Below are 17,528 nucleotides of genomic sequence, written 5' to 3'. Positions count from 1 at the left end.
TCATGAGGTAAGCTGTGAAGAAATTTAAACAAATAAGAGTTGCTGCTTCAGCCTTTTAGGTTTCTGCATGTTCAGTTATCGAACAGGAATGAGACGACACATCAGAATAAGGACTCCAATTATTAAATTTAATTAGCCATTTGTCACAGTTTTACAGATTCATCTGGGTCAGAACTGCATCTGATCCCCGTGTGGGATGGCATGAAGTACCGACACATTCTTTTTCACCTTACAGTTTCATATAGTGAAAGCTTATCTATCTTGGTTACATCATATACAAAACAAGGCATGTGCAAGACAGACGGACAGGATTCCACAGCTGCTTCTCCCTCGAAGTGTTCGCTCATCATCTGACTCGAGAGTCCTTCCTTCTGTTATTGATAAAATGGCGACATAGCAGAAAGATTCTGTCCTAAAACATGTGCTTCTGTGTCATTGTTCAGTTATGTTTATTTTCTAGTCTAAGACAGAGTTCCTCAGGCAAATAAATGTACATATGGTATACATATGGCATATACCATCAGTATATTCCTTCAACTTCACCAGCCTGACCTGGGGTGGTCAGCCAGGACTGCACTGATGTTAAGAGCCAGAAAAGGATTTTTGTGAAAACTAATCTTATATTATTGTGATTGTAAATTTAGCAACAAATTTAGACAGGGTATAATAATTTCATATTTATAATGTATGTACCTACTTTCTATACTTTATTATGGCCTGAAAAACAAAAAGAAAACAAGTATTAGTCTTTTGTGTGTCAATATTGTTTAGTGAAGTGGATTAGCATTTAAATTTAATCAGTCCAAAGTAAATTCTGCATATAAATTGCCCCACATGATGAACAGTATCATGAAACAGTTAATATCTAATAATTTGCCTCAAATTCATTAAAAATGTGGATTGCATCCCTTCAGTATCAAATCCAGTTCCAGTTGATCAAAATCTTACTGCAAACATAAAGAAATGATCACTGGATGAGTGCACAGGTAATAGTTGTATATGCAGCCTTCTTTCAGCCTTCAGCACAGCCTGCTCATATTCAAACCCATGGATGTGTAAACCACAGTAGTCAGCACTCGTCCCTGGAGATGCATTCCTACACCTCTTTAGACACAGCTGTTCACATATGGCCGTCATCCTGGTTAGTTTCCTGTGAAAGGCGCATAATGTCTCAGGTATGATCTCAGGTACCTGTGGAAAAAGTCCAGTGAAGAAAGTTCCAATTTTTCCCTGTCAATTAAACAAAATACCATGAACTGCAGGTCTTGTGGGTCAATAATTAAATTTACACAAACTAAGACAGGACATCGAACTGCCCAGAAATATTCTAAAGATCTATTTATTCAATGGCTTTTTATTGTAAATCTTTTATTTTATCAGCCTGAGAAAATGATCTTACAATTTTAATATACCACTAATTTACTAAGTGGTTTAAATCCACCAAGTGAACCTGTTTTAATACACCAAGCATTAATTGTCAAGTTAAGCAAAAAACTAATATGAACTTCTGTCTGTCTGTGAGTGGGTGAGTGTGTGTAAGCTGCTTCTTCATTGCAAGTGTGTGTGTGTTTTTTTCTGCTCTCTGCCTACAAAGTCGGTGTCAGCTGTCTCATTTTTCATCCAATTGTAAAGTTAACTTTTGCAGTTTGGTCTCACTCATCAGGAAATCCAAAATACAAATTAATATCCTTAAATTAAAATTTGACACACTTTCTATGTAAGCTAGAGTGAAACAAAAAGAACACAAGAAAACAAAAAACAAAACATGGGATGAATCTCAAAATATCTAAAAATAATCTTGGGTAACTTTGTCTGTGCCTGTAAAATACCTGTAAAATTACTGTTCAAATCTGACTCCATTACACGTGAAAATCTGGGGAAATAAAACATCTTAGAAAGATTGACAATCAAAATCATTTCAAAGGATTATACTAGACTCAAAATTATATTTATTCTGTAAGGGTCTGTACCCAAAAAAGCATAATTATAGCAGACAAATTATGGCTTTAAAAACTTCAGGTTACTAAATTGTGAAGGGGAAAAATGCATAACCTTGACCTAAAACAACATCAGCAGTTGTCACTACTTTGCAGTGAAATAGTGTGGCTTTGACTATTTTTTTCTCACTGTATAGTTCTATGTTTTAAATCTAAACCCCTGTAGTGAGGTTTAGATAGATAGATAGATAGATAGATAGATAGATAGATAGATAGATAGATAGCTTTTATATTCATTGTACTAAAGTGCAACGAAATTGAGCAGCAATCCTTAAGGTGCCTAGACCCAATAAAAACATTCAAAAACTCTAAAAACATTCAATAAATTGCAGATTATTGCACAGGGCCTAAGTAGCTTAAATAAATAAATACTTAAATAAATTAAATTAAAAAAATAAAAATTCATGTGCGTGTATTCAATTCCCGTACAGCACTAGGGTAAAAGCTGTTTTTCAGTCTGTTTGTCCTGCATGCGATGGATCTGAAGCATTTTCCAGAGGGCAGCTGTTGGAAAAGATGATTACCAGGGTGGAAAGAGTCTTTCAGTATGTTGGCTGCTCTGCTGAGGCAGCGGGAGCTGAACAGGTCCCCCAGACTGGGCAGTGGACAGCCGATGATTTTCTGGACCCTGTTGATCACTCTCTGTAGTGCTCTCTTTTCTGCCACTGTGCAGCTACTGTACCATGTTGAGATGCAGTAGGTCAGCACACTCTCAATGGCACAGCGGTAGTAGGACACCAGCAGCTTCTCCTGAAGGTTGTTCTTCCTCAGAATTCTCAGGAAATAGAGTCTTTGCTGTGCCTTCTTGACCACAGCTGTGGTGTTGGTGGTCCAGGAGAGATTTTCAGAGATGTGCGTACCCAGAAATCTGAAGAAAGGGACTCTTTCCACACAGTCACCATTTATGAAGAGTGGTGCAGGGTCTATGCATTTCCTATGACCAGTTCTTTTGTTTTGGAGGAGTTCAGGGAAAGATTGTTCTCTGCACACCACTCAGCCAGTCCCTGGACTTCATCCCTGTAGGCGGTCTCGTCTCCACTAGATATGAGTCCCACCACGGTCGTGTCGTCCGCAAACTTGATGATTGTGTTGCTGGAGTGGGTGGGGGTACAGTCGTGGGTGTAGAGTGCGTAGAGGAGAGGACTCAGCATGCAGCCCTGCGGAAATCCAGTGCTGAGTGTTACCCTTGATGAATGATGGTGACCTAATCTAACAGACTGGGTGCGGTTTGTTAAAAAGTCCTTAATCCAGATGCAGATGGGCTGGGAAAGACCAAGGTCTGTGAGTTTGGTCACCAGTCTGCTGGGGTTGACTGTATTAAAGGCAGAGCTAAAGTCTATAAATAACATTCTCACATAACTCCTCTGGTGTTCCAGGTGTGTGCGTGCTGTATGAAGGGCAGTATTGATGGCATCCTCAGTGGACCTGTTTGCTTTGTAGGCAAACTGATACGGGTCAAAGCTGGGTGGGAGAGTGGCTCTAATGTGCTGTAGAACAAGTCTTTCGAAACACTTCATTATGACTGGTGTGAGTGCGACTGGACGGTTGTCATTGATGTCACTGGTGGGTTTTTTTGGCAGTGGGATGATGGTGGCAGACTTCAGACATGGTGGTATGACGGATTTTGACAAGGACAGGTTGAAGATTTTGGTGAAAAGGCCAATTAGTTGGTCCGCGCATATTTTCAGCACCTTTCCTGTCACACCATCCAGACCAGCCGCTTTCCTGGAGTTCACTGCTTTAAGTGCACGTCTCACCTCGTGTTCTTGCACCATGATGATGTGGTTATTAGAGACTGATGGAGGTCTTGTATTTGTCTCCGCTGTTCCCACCTCAAAGCGTGCAAAGAAGCAATTAAGTTTCTCTGCCAATGAGGCATCACCCTCAGCAGTCATACAGTTCCTGGACTTGTAGTTGGTGATGTGTTGAATACCGTACCACATCTGACGTGGGTTATTGTTGGCAAAGTGGTCCTCAATTTTCCTCTTGTAGGCAATCTTGGCCTCCTTGATGCCTCTCTTCAGGTTGGTTCTTGCCACGCTGTATAAGGCTCTGTCCCCAGACCTGAATGCGATGTTACGCTTGTTGAGGAGAATTCGGACCCCTTTTGTCATCCAGGGTTTTTGGTTTGGGTAAACCGTGATGTTCTTGTTCACTGTTACACTGTCCACGCAGTTCTTGATGTAGCAGAGTACAGTTGATGTGTACACTTCCAGGTCTTGATCCTCAAAGATGTCCCAGTTGGTTCTTTCGAAGCAATCCTGCAGCTGTGAGGAAGTTCCATCAGGCCATATCTGGACAGTCTTTGTGGTAGTTTTTGATCTTCTTTTGAGGGGAGTGTATGCCGGAGTTAGAAATATGGAGCAGTGGTCTGAATGACCCAGATGTGGTAATAGGTTAGTTTTAAAACTGTTCTTTATGTTTGAATACACCTTATCCAGTGTATTATTCCCCCTGGTAGCACATTTGATGTGCTGCTCGAATTTTGGGAGAACTGTTTTTAAATCAGCATGATTGAAGTCACCAGCTATTATATGGACTGCTTCAGGGTAGCTGTTTTGCTGTGAATTAATGGCACTGAGCAGGTAGCTTAGCGCTATGTTAGCATTAGTATCGGGAGGAATGTAAACAGGGTACTAAGACAACAGTAAACTCTCGGGGAAGATAGAATGGCCTGCATTTCACTGTCATGTACTCCAAATCAGAAGAACAGTGTCTATCAGTGATTTTGGCATTAGTACACCAGCTGTTGTGTATGTAAATGCATAGCCCCCCTCCTTTTATTTTACCAGAATCTCTGTTTCTGTCCCAACGGAATGCTCGATGGCTGCGTCCGGGACGAGCGAGTGCAGCCACGTCTCTGTGATTACGAAAATGCAGCAGTCGTCAATTAGTTTGTTTGTGGAAATCAGCAAACTCAAATTATCCAGTTTGTTCGTGATCGCTCTGGTGCTGGTGAGAAAGACGCTGGGTAGCGCTGGCTTGTGTGGCTGTTTCTTTAACCTAGCTGCTATGCCGGACCGACAGCCCCGCTTTTGCATCCTGTGTCTCCTCCTGCCGGCGCCGATCAATACCACGCCACAAAACAAATAAAAATAAAAATGTTATGGACAAAGTCTTTAATCAAAACGTAGATACTTTTAGGGTCAGAGTTCATACTCACAACACCATCGTTGACCTTACATGCAGCTCACTGCAGACTTGTTATCTTTGGACATCTAACTGAAATCAGGGCATGTCCTCCCTTAGGCTTCATGGGAATTTATAAGAAAACAAAACAAAACAAAAAAACAATAGTTAGTGTTGGAGGAAGCATTAAACAAATGATACTCTTGAAACCACAAAATTCTGGCCCCTACAGAGGTGGCCTTACAATAGTAGTTATGAGTCATACTACTGAATACAGCATAACTGAAATTAAATCACTGGAATCAATTGCTTTCTGCCTGGGAGTTCTTTGACCTTTGACCCCTAATGTGTTCTGGTTCTTCACTGAGACCCTGTGACTGGTCGCACCTATTGTTATCGACCCCCACGTCGGAGAGGTCACCTGTTGTTGACCCTCCCCCTGGGCTCAGACTTGTACACAAAGATCATCAGTCAAGAACTCTCAGGTCACCTGTTTGTGAGATGGTTGGCCTCCTCCTTCTTGTGGAACCAGGAGCCTTTTTTATGAGTTTATGGAGCTGTCGGTCTGTTCAGGAGATCTTGGCATGAGCCTGAATCACTTTGTACTGCACCAGAGTTTCTTTATTGGTAACTGATCGGTCCAGTCTCCTGCAGTCCCAGTGATGTTGTTCAGGCTCCTGTTGGAATGAAACTGAGAGATTTTTATTAGTGACATCATCATTTCTTAATTTGATTTAGTTTTACTTTGAAACTTTTCAGTATAAATTGGCTTCCTTTAGAAACTCTTCCTTAAAGTTTAACAACAATCTTCTGGAAAAAATGACCTATAATGATTTGCAAAAAATACTTCAATTTGGGATTTTCAAGCCAGTCTATTATACTGGCTTTATTTATTTATTTATTATTTTTTAAATCAAATAAAAGTAATGAACTCCTGACTCCCTTTTTTTTGTGATTTTTCAGTTTTTTTGTCTTTTGTCCATCTATGGTTGGCTTATCTCTCATATGGATCAGAAGCAAAAACTTCCTTCCGAGAATTTTTTGACCTGCATATCCTTTATCAACAACCATATCTACCCAAATTAAAGAAGAGAAAAAACTTACAGGGCTATAACTCTCACACTCACACACACAAAACATCTGTGTCTCTGACTCTCACTTAGATTCACACGCACACACACAGCAACACTGTATGTGACACATACACACACACACCACAATGCTAAAACCTGGGTGCCATTCTCTTTTCCTTTTTTTTTTCTCTTTCCCACACATACTGACACACACACACACACACACACACTGAAACACACACCAAAGCTATGACATTGCAAAACAGCTAATATGACCACTGGAAAATTGTCCCATTCCTTTAAATTCTATTCCTTTTTAAATGACACCATACTTTTGCAAAGTAATTCATCTCAAAATATTTTGTCCTTATTTCCTATTTCTCTCTCCCTCTCTGTCCTACTGTTACACGCACACACACAGATACACAAACTGTAGCACACACATACTAAACGAAGCAACCATTTTTCTTTTCTCTCTCTCTGAAACACACATGCCAATACAAATACACAGCAGTACTCAGAGTCACACTCACGCATGGAGGCCTCCTTACACACAAACACACATTCAAGCATCCATCAGTTTCTCTCAATATACATTATTGTTATCGACTTTTTCTTTCCTAAGTGATCTAATTTGGGGATTGCTTAATGAATTTGCTGACCTTCTGTTGTCAGATGGGTGAATCAAACAAAGTGTCTGACCCAAACATCAACTTTTACCTAATTAAGATGGAGCTGTTTCTCCGTTATTAACCCCTTAACTGGCAGCAAATAAAATCACCTGAAACAACTACATAACACCCTCTGGTTATTATTGGCTCTGAACAACCCATTTCATAGCCTATTAATCGGCTGCGTCTGGTCCGCGGGCCGAATGAAGTGCATTCGTATGGCAGGCTAGACCCGCCCATTTTGACTGACACCTCATTCGGCCAATAATGCTAAGAAATGGGTTTCCCAGAGCCAATAATACTCAGAGGGCGTCACGTAGCTTTGTCAGGTGATTTGGTGCAGCCAGTTACATGATTGGCCGAATGACGTGTCAATAAAAATGGGAGGGTCTAGCCTGCCATATAAAAGGGACTACAAACGGCCTGTCACCGGGCCCTTGCCAGTTAAGGGGCTACACTTAGCTTGCAGCTTAATATCTGTGCTTGGGAGTTTACACAAAAATAATTTTACATGACCAGTTATTTTTGAAGTTTCATCCCCTTTTTAATCGGAGCCCCTTTTCTGCACCCAGTGTCGTCAGTCATTTTGTCAGTCAGTCAGTCACCACAAACTGCAATCACTAAAACAATGTTAACAACGTACCAGCATTTATATTTTTCCTTTCTTTTTTAAGGATTTTATTTTTATTACAAAAACCTTTTTCTCTTATTCTTTATTTCTTCATTTCTCTGTATTCTTTTACTTTCTCTTTATTTTTCACTATCTTTTAAGGCTTTTAAAGGGTTTTAGTTGCTTTTATGGATTTTCTGAAATCAAGGTTTGTAAAAGAACTCCGAAGACCACAAGTGTTTACTCTATCAACTCTTCTACCGGGAGCCATAAACAGATGCGTCACTGTTTATGCCGCTCAACTTTCCAAAGGATATAAGTAAAAGACAAATGTTCTGCTTTAGATTTCAGAAAAAAACAAAGCCCCTCTAAAGCTAAAAAAAAATCCCTGAATAGGTTTTTTCAGTGGATTGATCAGTTTTACATATGGCATATACCATGATTATATTCCTTCAGCTGTGGAAAAGCTTGTATGGAGATTTGATGATGGTGAGCTGAATTGTAATATTGTTAATAGTATATCACCATTTTTATCATATTTGCTACGCAAGATTCTGTGACCTCTATTTTATCAATGTGATCAATATTTACCTCAAAAACCTGTTGTATATCATTTGAGACCTGTACTCTGCCCTCTAGTGGACTATCAGTGTACTGCAGGCAGTGGAACAGCTTTTTTTTGCAGACTCTCTCGCCTGCGCACGGGCTTCTTTGTGCACGTGGCGTGACTACTAAGTTCTACCTGCACGGAAATTCATTGAGCGGATGTGAATGCATTCCTGCGCCGGCAAAATTAAATTATTTGAGCGGATTATGTTTTTGCTCGTGTATGTCTTTTGACCTAAATAAAATTCCAGAGACCACCATCATTAAGGTCGCACAGTGAGAGCGCTCCTGGCTGAACCAGAGTAATTAGAGAAATCTCCCCATATAAACCAAGTAAGTTTATGGACATAAAGTAAAGGGGACAAGAACTGCTGTAACACCATTTCAAATAATAAACGCCAACGGAAATCAGATGGGCGAGAAAGACGGGGCGCAGCAACAGTTAGCAGCTAACAAGCTTAAACTAAAAAAAGCTGTGCACTGCAAAAACGTGCTCGTTGTAGCCATTAATCCTGACTTCCTCATTTTGATAAAAGAAATATTAGCACAAGTTATATTCATTTTAGTTTTGACTGTTAAATTGTTTTATTTATTGTGCTCCTGAGTTAATGTTGCTGGTCAATTTGAATTTATTATTTCTTGATTTTATTTCATTTTATTTTTCAGTATCAAACTATTTGAGAAGGACTGAATTAGTCAGTTAAAATGTTTATAGTTAAAATAAGGAGTTCATATTTTTTTATTTTGCAAATTGCAAGCATTTTGATGCACTTTAAATCTTTTCTGCTGCAGACTAAAAAGAAGTGTTAATAAAGATATTCTTTGATGTAAGTTGATCTAAATTCTTTCTTTTTTGTTTTCTTTAATGTTCTGTGATTCTGACATTGAGTGGCTCCAGAGAGACTTCGGCTTGTAAGTTGTCAGCCTTTTTGACACACATCAGGCAAGCTGGGCTCTCAACCTGGCCAGGCATTCCCTCGACCACCTGCTGAAACATGTCTGCAACATGGACTCAGACAAACGTTTACCGGCTGGCTGACTGGAGGATTCAGTAAGATGACAGCTTGGTCATTCAGTGCATAGTTTTATACTTTTCATTTAGCTTCAAGTGGTCTATAGTTGTTTTGGGGAAATAAAAATCATCTCCCAATTTGTCCACATAGCCCCTTACCTGATGAGATGGTGCAGTATGCCCGGGCAGACACCCACTACCTTCTTTCTATCTATGACTGTGTGAGGGCACAGCTGCTGGACTTCAACCATGGACAGCCAGGCTTGCTGCAGTGTCTGGAACAAGAGCAAAAACGTTTCCCTCAAGGTGTGCACTTCATACACCATGAAGATTAAAGTGACATTTATAAATCAGCCTTAACCCTTTATTTACCATGGCCCCGTCGGCGGGCACATTTTACAAGGGCTCTTTAAATGACCGTAACTTTGTTACGTTTGTTCTAGAGAGAGAATTCAAACGGTTTCAGAAAGTAGAGAAAATGAGCTTTGCAGGGATTTTCAGTGTGTTATGGTAGCATACCGCACTCAAAAGTTACTGCTGAATGAACACACAAAAAATTCTTAAACTATATATGCCTGACATTACCGTAACTCCTCAACCATTTGGGCTAGAGAGAACATCCATACCATTCCTGAAACGTGAGAACATGCACTTTACAGAACATTATGGTACATCACAGCAATGCATGTGCAACGACAGTGCAATCACAGTACAGGATTGTATCCCGTTGACCGAACGCAAGCAGAGGGAGAGGGGTTTGGTGAAGCAGAAAAGTGGGATTTTCACATATTTTCTAACTTGAAATAACATGAAAATAAAATAAAAAGAAAACTCCCTGGCAGTGTGACCACTGCAATGTGAGGATCTGTGTCCAGGTGGACAGGAATTGCTTTGCAACCTACCACAGAGGCCCCAAAACGCCTGGTCCCTTGTAATATACAAATGGAAATATTTACTAAACTGAGGAAGCAAGGCTCAAAAACCTTTTTGCACATATTTATTACAGTCCATATTTCAAGTTTATGTTGTTTTATATTGTGTTCACATTGAATTTCAGAGATCACTAACAGGCGGACCTCGGTCCGGATCCGGACCTAAATGATGTCTCATTTTGTTGAGCACTTTCTGGTTTACCGGCGCAGCTTTTACAGTCCTTATGGTAGTGGTGAAGCGTGAAGCATTTGGCCATACCACGTGATACCACCTGCCGGCCGGCAAACTTTGTAACAAACAAGGTTATTATAGTTAAAGAAAATGAACGAAATAACGAAAACTCAAATAAATAAACTATAATTAAAAGGAAAAGACGATAACTAAACTGTATTGTGAGTTTACAAAAATAACTGAAATTATAGATTAAAAAAATGACCATCGTTTTTGTTGTTTTATTCAAAACTTTTGTGGATTGATATGAAATCATTTTTTTACGCTCTAGCAGTGAAAACTGGGAGCGCCATTGGGCAACTGTGTGCGTGCGCATGCTCACCGCGCTCCCGAGTAAGCGACAGAATGCCATAAAGGGGTTTCTCGTGGGGTCCACACAGCCAGCAAGGCTGTGATTAACCTGTTCAGTCCTTGTGCGTTTCTGGCTACTTTTCGCCACGTTTGAATCTACCAGTCAGAGAATAACAATCAGGAATCATAATCAAGGCATCAATGTAAGGACTCACAAATTTCAGCAAATTCCTGGAGGGAGACTGCTGAAACTGTCAGAATAGACGTGAGGGAATGAAGAAAGTAAAAAAACAGGGACAAATATGTTTGCAGCCAAAAAACTGAGCACAAAGAGCAAGGACCAAAAAAACACCAGCACGTGACCACAAGGTAATTAAAACATAATCCAGCTACACAAGCATAAATGCGAATATCTAATGAAGTAAGTATATTTTATTTTGACTACAGGCCTCTATAACATTCACAAATGGTATTGGTTTCAAAGAAATAGTTGTGCAATGTTACCTAACAACTGCTGTCAATCAAGGTTAAGCTCTTCACCTTGTGGGTGTCGATTTAAGAGTGACCAATCATGTGAGGGCTTGTGAATCCTTTGAGCTCCGCCTCGGATGGTCAAAAGGCAGCTTCTTTATGGCAGGCTGTTTTAACATAAAATCCATTTGTCTGACTATCCGTAATTACATTTAAGATATCTAAAACTGCATTTTGACTAGACAAAACTACACTTTGACTATCCAGAATGGTAATTTAAGATATCTGCAATTACATTCTGTCTAGTAAGAATCATAATTCTCCAATATCTTCAATTACATTTTGACGAGTCAAAATTCCTTTCAAGATATCTCAAATGTCACCAGATTCGTCATTTAATGGATCACACATCCATAATTACAATTTAAGATATCTCAAACGTAATTATGACTAGTCAAAATTACGTTTTAATGATTGCATGTAAGCCCCCTTGTGCTGTACTGAGCTGTCCAAACAATTGCCTGTGTAGAATTTCAGGTGGCTGCAATGGCGCTGGCCGTTGTGGACAAAAATTGTAATAAAATGCAACAATATAGAAAGAGCTCTTCAGTATGGGATATGCGGAGAGCGTGAAAATCGTGTACTTAAAGACTGCTTAAGAAATCTGCACAGAATCTCTGATTTTATGGCAGGCCGTTATAACAAACTGCATTATAACCATTCTGCCAAAATGCTCCGTAATTCAAGATATCTCAAACGTCATTCTGACTAGTCAGAATGTTAATTTAAGATATCTTAAATAGAAAAGCCGTCTAATTCTAGATATCTGTAATTCATTTGGAGATATCTTAAAAGGTATTTTGACTAGTCAAAATTACAGTTCAAGATATCTCTAATTTAGTTTTGCCTAGTCGTTATTTGCTTTCAAGATATCTAGAATTTAATTTGCACTATTCAAAACTATTTATCTAAAAATACATTTAAGATATCTTGAATTATGGTGTCATTTAAGATATATTTAATTATAATTATGACTAGTCAAAATAACAAACGAGATATCTCGAATTAACTTTCTGACTAGTCATAATTCAATTGTAGATATCTGAAATAGGTGTTTCAGATAGTCAGTAATTCATTGACGATATCTTGATTTGGAGCCCCCATTCAACTCAATGGTAAATCTGACGTCATTTCGACTAGTCAGAATGTAATTAGAGATATCTCAAATAGGTATTTTGACTAGTCAAAATATAATTAGAGACATCTTAATTTACTAATACTTCTAGTCATAAATCAGTTTCAGATATCTTTTATGTTAAAACGGCCTGCCATATCACTCTGGTATAGACCCTTTTACAGCCTACGTCACCAAAGGATGCGCGTGCATTTTGGCAATGGAAGTGAACTGCTACTCCATTCAAATCAATAAGAACAAGGAGACTGTGCAGAGTTTAAATGTGATTTAAAAGCGATAACATCAAAATGTCTGGCTGTTGCATGTTTGGCTGTCAGAATTTATACTCTACCAAAACTGGACTGATGTTGTACCGAATCCCAGGGGATCACGGCTGTTTGAGAGAAAACTGAGGCATCTGTGGTTGCAAGCCATCAAATGTACTGATAAAAATTGGACTGAGGACACGATCAGGACAGAGGACAGGATCAGAAATGTGTTTGAAGCACCCATTTTATATCAGGTAAAGTTATTTATCTTCCGTTGTCTATACCGGGATGTCAGGTATCTAAAGTAAACAGCATTACCTGGTAGGCTATTTGGCTTTTAAACTGTAGTGTGGCTGGCTATTTACAGGTGAGGCATTGCTGGACTCAGAGAGTCCTGATTTTTAAATTAATATTTAATCGCATTACAGATTACAAAATGCAGTGCCAGTCAAAAGTCTGAGCAGACTCACATATTCGCTGTGAGGACGTAATTCTCTGAGTTGTTTACAATGGCCCGAGCCTCATACACAGCAGTCCTGTTTCCTTGTCTTTGACTTTTTTAGAACTTCTACCTTCAAGACACAAAACTCCCGAGTCTGTGTCATGATCTTTGGCGTTCATACATGGCCGCAAACAACATAACTGTAAGCATCCAGTGACTTGCGCGCTGCAACTTCTCTCCAGTGTATATGCTGGGTTTCTCCACTAAATACACTTATATATCCACCCACAGATACTGGGCCACTTGCTAACGTACAACAGAGTTCGGAGTCGGTTGCTGGTGGTCAAAATTAATTTTTGCAGGTAGTTTTCACGATCTTTCGTTGATAAACCCTTCTCATAGATTGAAACGCTATTGAACTCCGTTTCCGTTTCCAAATTGCGCGCGCATCGCTACCTACGTCATCATTGTTTACAAACAGTAAAAGGGTCTATAATTTTGTTCTGTGCACAGTCACCCGCAGGCACGTGGAACTGCTACAGCCCATGCGCAGCAGACAGTCTCGCCTGTGCACTTATGGAGAGCCGTTTCAATCAAAATGAAATAAATAAATGAATAAATAAAAAAAATAAATACTGCTATTGATAAATTATTAATAAATATTCCATGAAATAAATAAATACACCCATGAAATAAAACAAAATATTTTTAAAATACATTTTTATCTTATTTTATTTCAAGATTTATTTATTTACTATACAATTTATTTATTTATTTCATAATGGAGTTTTAATTTGTGACCAGAGGTGGCAAAAGTACTGACATTCTGTATTTAAGTAGAAGTACAAGTACTTATGTTAAAAAATACTTTAGTAAAAGTCGAAGTACTGGTTCAACTTCTCTACTTAAGTAAAAGTAAAAAAGTACAGGCTCTGAAATGTACTCAAAGTAAGAAAGTAAAAGTAGTTCTTTGGAGGATGTTTCTACCTGCTATTTTTGTGTAAAACAAACCGAACCTCATTATATATTATTGTAATAATATAAAATAGTACATGAGAATACAAATGTTATTCCAATCTAAATTTTAATTCTAATGAATGCACTCAGCTTGAATCTGTTATGTAGGACACAAACTGTGAAAGGGAATTTAAACACAGCTCTGTTCTCTGTGTCCTCCATAGTAGAGGGCGACTGTGCCTCCACCTAAACACCAACATGAGGATACTCAGGGGTTACAGTGGGATTCAGAAGGTGGAGGAACCCTAAGATCAGCTGTAGTGGCTCTGCATGGGGAGAAGAATCACAGCTTTCTATTGTGAGCTGCAGTAAATGATGTTGGTGTGCAGGCTGTGATCAGCTGACCTGCTGCTGCTGCTCTGAGGTTTACTGCTCTGTGTGGATGAACTGAACTCACAAAGATGTAACCCAGTATTTCACAGCTATCTGAGCTGATCTCCATCCCCTACACTGACAGCATACAGGCTGTAGAAATGTTGGATTCAGTGAATGAATCTCAGCATCAGCAGCTTTGATTCAAACTCATCTCTGCTGCACTGATGTAACCTGTAACTCTGACCATGAACACAAACACTGTGCTCCAGTCCAACACAGAGCTTTACTGTAAATACAGTACAACAAGCTAACCTATTTATTAAACACTAAACTGCAGCATTTTCATAGAATCTTTGAATTACACAAAGTCAGCATACTTCAGTTTGTTTTCCAGTCCTTACCTTTAAATCTAACCTCTTCTTCCTCTCCTGTCCTTTCTCCAACTCTGAGTGAACTTCTCTCTCTTTGCTCTCCCTGAAATACAGCAGCTCTTCTTTTAGCTAGCAGACACACTGTGTGACAAACTGCACACACTTTGTGTGTTTGCTGATATTTGTTGAGCATTTAGAAACGTTGCATTTACCTGCCACACGTTACTCCCTTCATGCTCGTGTTGCAGGTCCCAGGTGTGCGACCACACAACAGTTATCTGATATAACGGAATAAATGAGCAGACAAGACAAGGTTTGGCTGTTGCTGCATCGCTCTCTCGTAGCAGAATCTTTTACTTACATATTTCCATATTTCAGACAGTCACACAATTATTCTTTTAACCATATCAACAATATTAAACCATCTGTTGGAATAATTTTCTTTAACTACAGTAGCCAGAACAACAAATACAGTTAACCATTTAAATACTATCCTATGAACATCAGCAGACAGGGTGCAAAATAAATATATCTGTGCATATGGATATTCAACTTAATATGCAATGGGAGTTTGGGTATCAGAACATTTGACTTTACAGGTACACACATCAACATGCTAAGCTACCATGCTAGGTAAGCTTGGTGGGTCTAACGTTTACAATCCAAAGACATAAAAGTGATCAAAAGGCGGCTGAACTTACTCACAGACTCTTACAACTACATTCATATGTTCTCACGATCATTCCTCTGTGTTTTACATGCTTAAACATTGTACAAATCGATATAACGGAATAAATGAGCAGACAAGACAAGGTTTGGCTGTTGCTGCATCGCTCTCTCTTAGCAGAATAGCGCGAGAGCAAAACAGCGTATCAGACAGCCGCCTGATGTCCAACTGCCACCTACTGACGGTTTTTTGGTATTGCCCCACAGAAAAGTCCATAAAGACTAAATCAAAGTCCCTTAAGGCTTTTTATTATATACGTATCTCAGCGAGAGCTGGAATAATTATCCTGAAACTATTGACCCTTATAGTATGTAATGACATAAAAAAAATAATGTGGCCACATCTCTTGTGGGTCACACACTCCCCCTCAAAGAAAAATGGCTCCTGACATTGCACATAACCAATTCCATACTTGCAAACATTTGACACTCAGCTGACGCATAAACACTAAATAAAACAGTTTACATTCCCCTCAATACACCTGTGTAGGAGTTACATACAGCATACAGGGAACACAGGGCAATACTGGCATGGTAAAGCAAAATGGGGCGATTGATAAGGGATCAAGTTTGAGTGAAACTGGGGTGGTTGTATTCCCCATACTGGCGTGTGCACTACCCCATAGGCCCCTATAGTATTCACTGTGGGTTTTGGCTGATAAGAGGGTTCACCTAAAGACTCATATGTTAACATTTGAGCAGGTTTCCTCTCACGACTGGATTTTCTGGTTGCACTACTGAGTTCGACTGACTGCTGGATCCCAGCCTGATGACCTGACAGGATACATTCTGTTTGAGGTGCTACAGGACTAGGCATATACCCTGCCTGGTTACTAGGTGATGAGGGCATAAGAGGCCTATCCTCCTCCAGCAACTCCATTTCCTCAAATTCTGGGGCAGACTCTATCGCAGGCACTGGCACGGGGCCATATGCTAAGTCCTCCCGGACGTCCTGTAGAGAAATGAATGGATCTTCCTCTGGTTCTGGTCTTAGAGGATTATGGATGGAGCCTCTCCTGACTGGTACCTGGAGCCAGTATCCATCATCATCCGTTCCTGACGAATCGCTGTCTGCAAACAACTCAGTCTGATGACCATTGTTTGATCGTTTGTACCTTGTGTTTTTTTTCTTTTCAGGTAAACTGATGTCAGTTGGTGCAGGTGAGTGGAGAGAGAGGTTTCCTTCATTTGCAGGTAAGTTGAAAGGTAAGTCATTAACTAGATGTAACAGGTTCCGATGTAGGGTGCGGGTTCTGCTATCTCCACTTTCTCGACACACTTTGTACACGGGTCCACTATTCACCTGCTCCATAACGATGTAGATAGTGTCTTCCCAATAAGATCTTAGTTTTCCTGGGCCTCCCCTCTCACTCAGGTTACGGACTAGCACACGGTCACCTGGCTGAAGATTAACTCCTTTCACATGACGATCATAGTATTGTTTTCCTCTAGCGCTTGAATGACAGCTGTTCTTGGAAGCAAGCTTGTATGCCTCTTTCATCCTTGCTGCCCACTTTTCTGCATATCCCCTTGGAGACATGGGTTCTTCCTCCTCCGCCAAGCCAAATAGAAGATCTACAGGCAACCGAGGATGGCGTCCATACAGTAAGTAGAATGGTGAATACCCCGTTGCCTCATGCCTTGTACAATTGTAGGCATGGACCATCTGGGGCAAGTGCTCTTTCCACTTTCTCTTTTCCTTATCCGTCAGGGTTCGAAGTAGTTGCAAGAGGGTTCTATTGAACCTTTCTGCTGGTTTTCCCTGAGGATGGTAGGGTGTAGTTCGGGAGTGTCTAACTCCAGAGAGTTGTTGTAAGGTCCGGAAAAGGCTATTTTCAAACTCACGGCCCTGGTCGTGATGGAGTTTCTTTGGGTAGCCAAACCGGGGAATAAAATCATCAGACAGCTTCTCTGCAGCTGTTTTCCCTGATTTATTCCTGGTGGGATAGGCTTGGGCAAACCGAGTAAAATGGTCCACAACAACCAAGATATACTCAAAATCTCCCGCGCTTGGCTCCAAATGCATATAATCAATCGAAACCAGTTCAAGGGGTGCTGTGGTGGTAATAGACTCCATAGGTGCTCGTACATGAGACACAGGTTTCTTGCGTTTGATGCACGAACATTTCCTTGTCACATAGGCTTCAATTTCTTTCTTCATGTAAGGCCAATAGAATCTGTCTCGAGCCA

The 17,528-nt window shown here is 40.0% G+C and overlaps 1 long non-coding RNA gene across 1 annotated transcript; it reads left to right on the top strand.

Moving 5' to 3' along the window:
* The first annotated feature begins 8,176 nt into the window (after window positions 1-8,176).
* Window positions 8,177-17,066, top strand: LOC115783403 (uncharacterized). The gene is made up of 4 exons (XR_004020208.1): window positions 8,177-8,419; window positions 8,985-9,137; window positions 9,250-9,404; window positions 16,476-17,066. It is a non-coding gene; the product is annotated as an uncharacterized LOC115783403 (long non-coding RNA).
* The last annotated feature ends 462 nt before the right edge of the window (window positions 17,067-17,528 follow it).

The sequence above is a fragment of the Archocentrus centrarchus genome, chromosome 7 (genome assembly GCF_007364275.1).
Source record: "Archocentrus centrarchus isolate MPI-CPG fArcCen1 chromosome 7, fArcCen1, whole genome shotgun sequence".
NCBI classification, from domain to species: Eukaryota; Metazoa; Chordata; class Actinopteri; order Cichliformes; family Cichlidae; genus Archocentrus; species Archocentrus centrarchus.
This window is presented reverse-complemented; position numbering and strand designations above follow the sequence as displayed.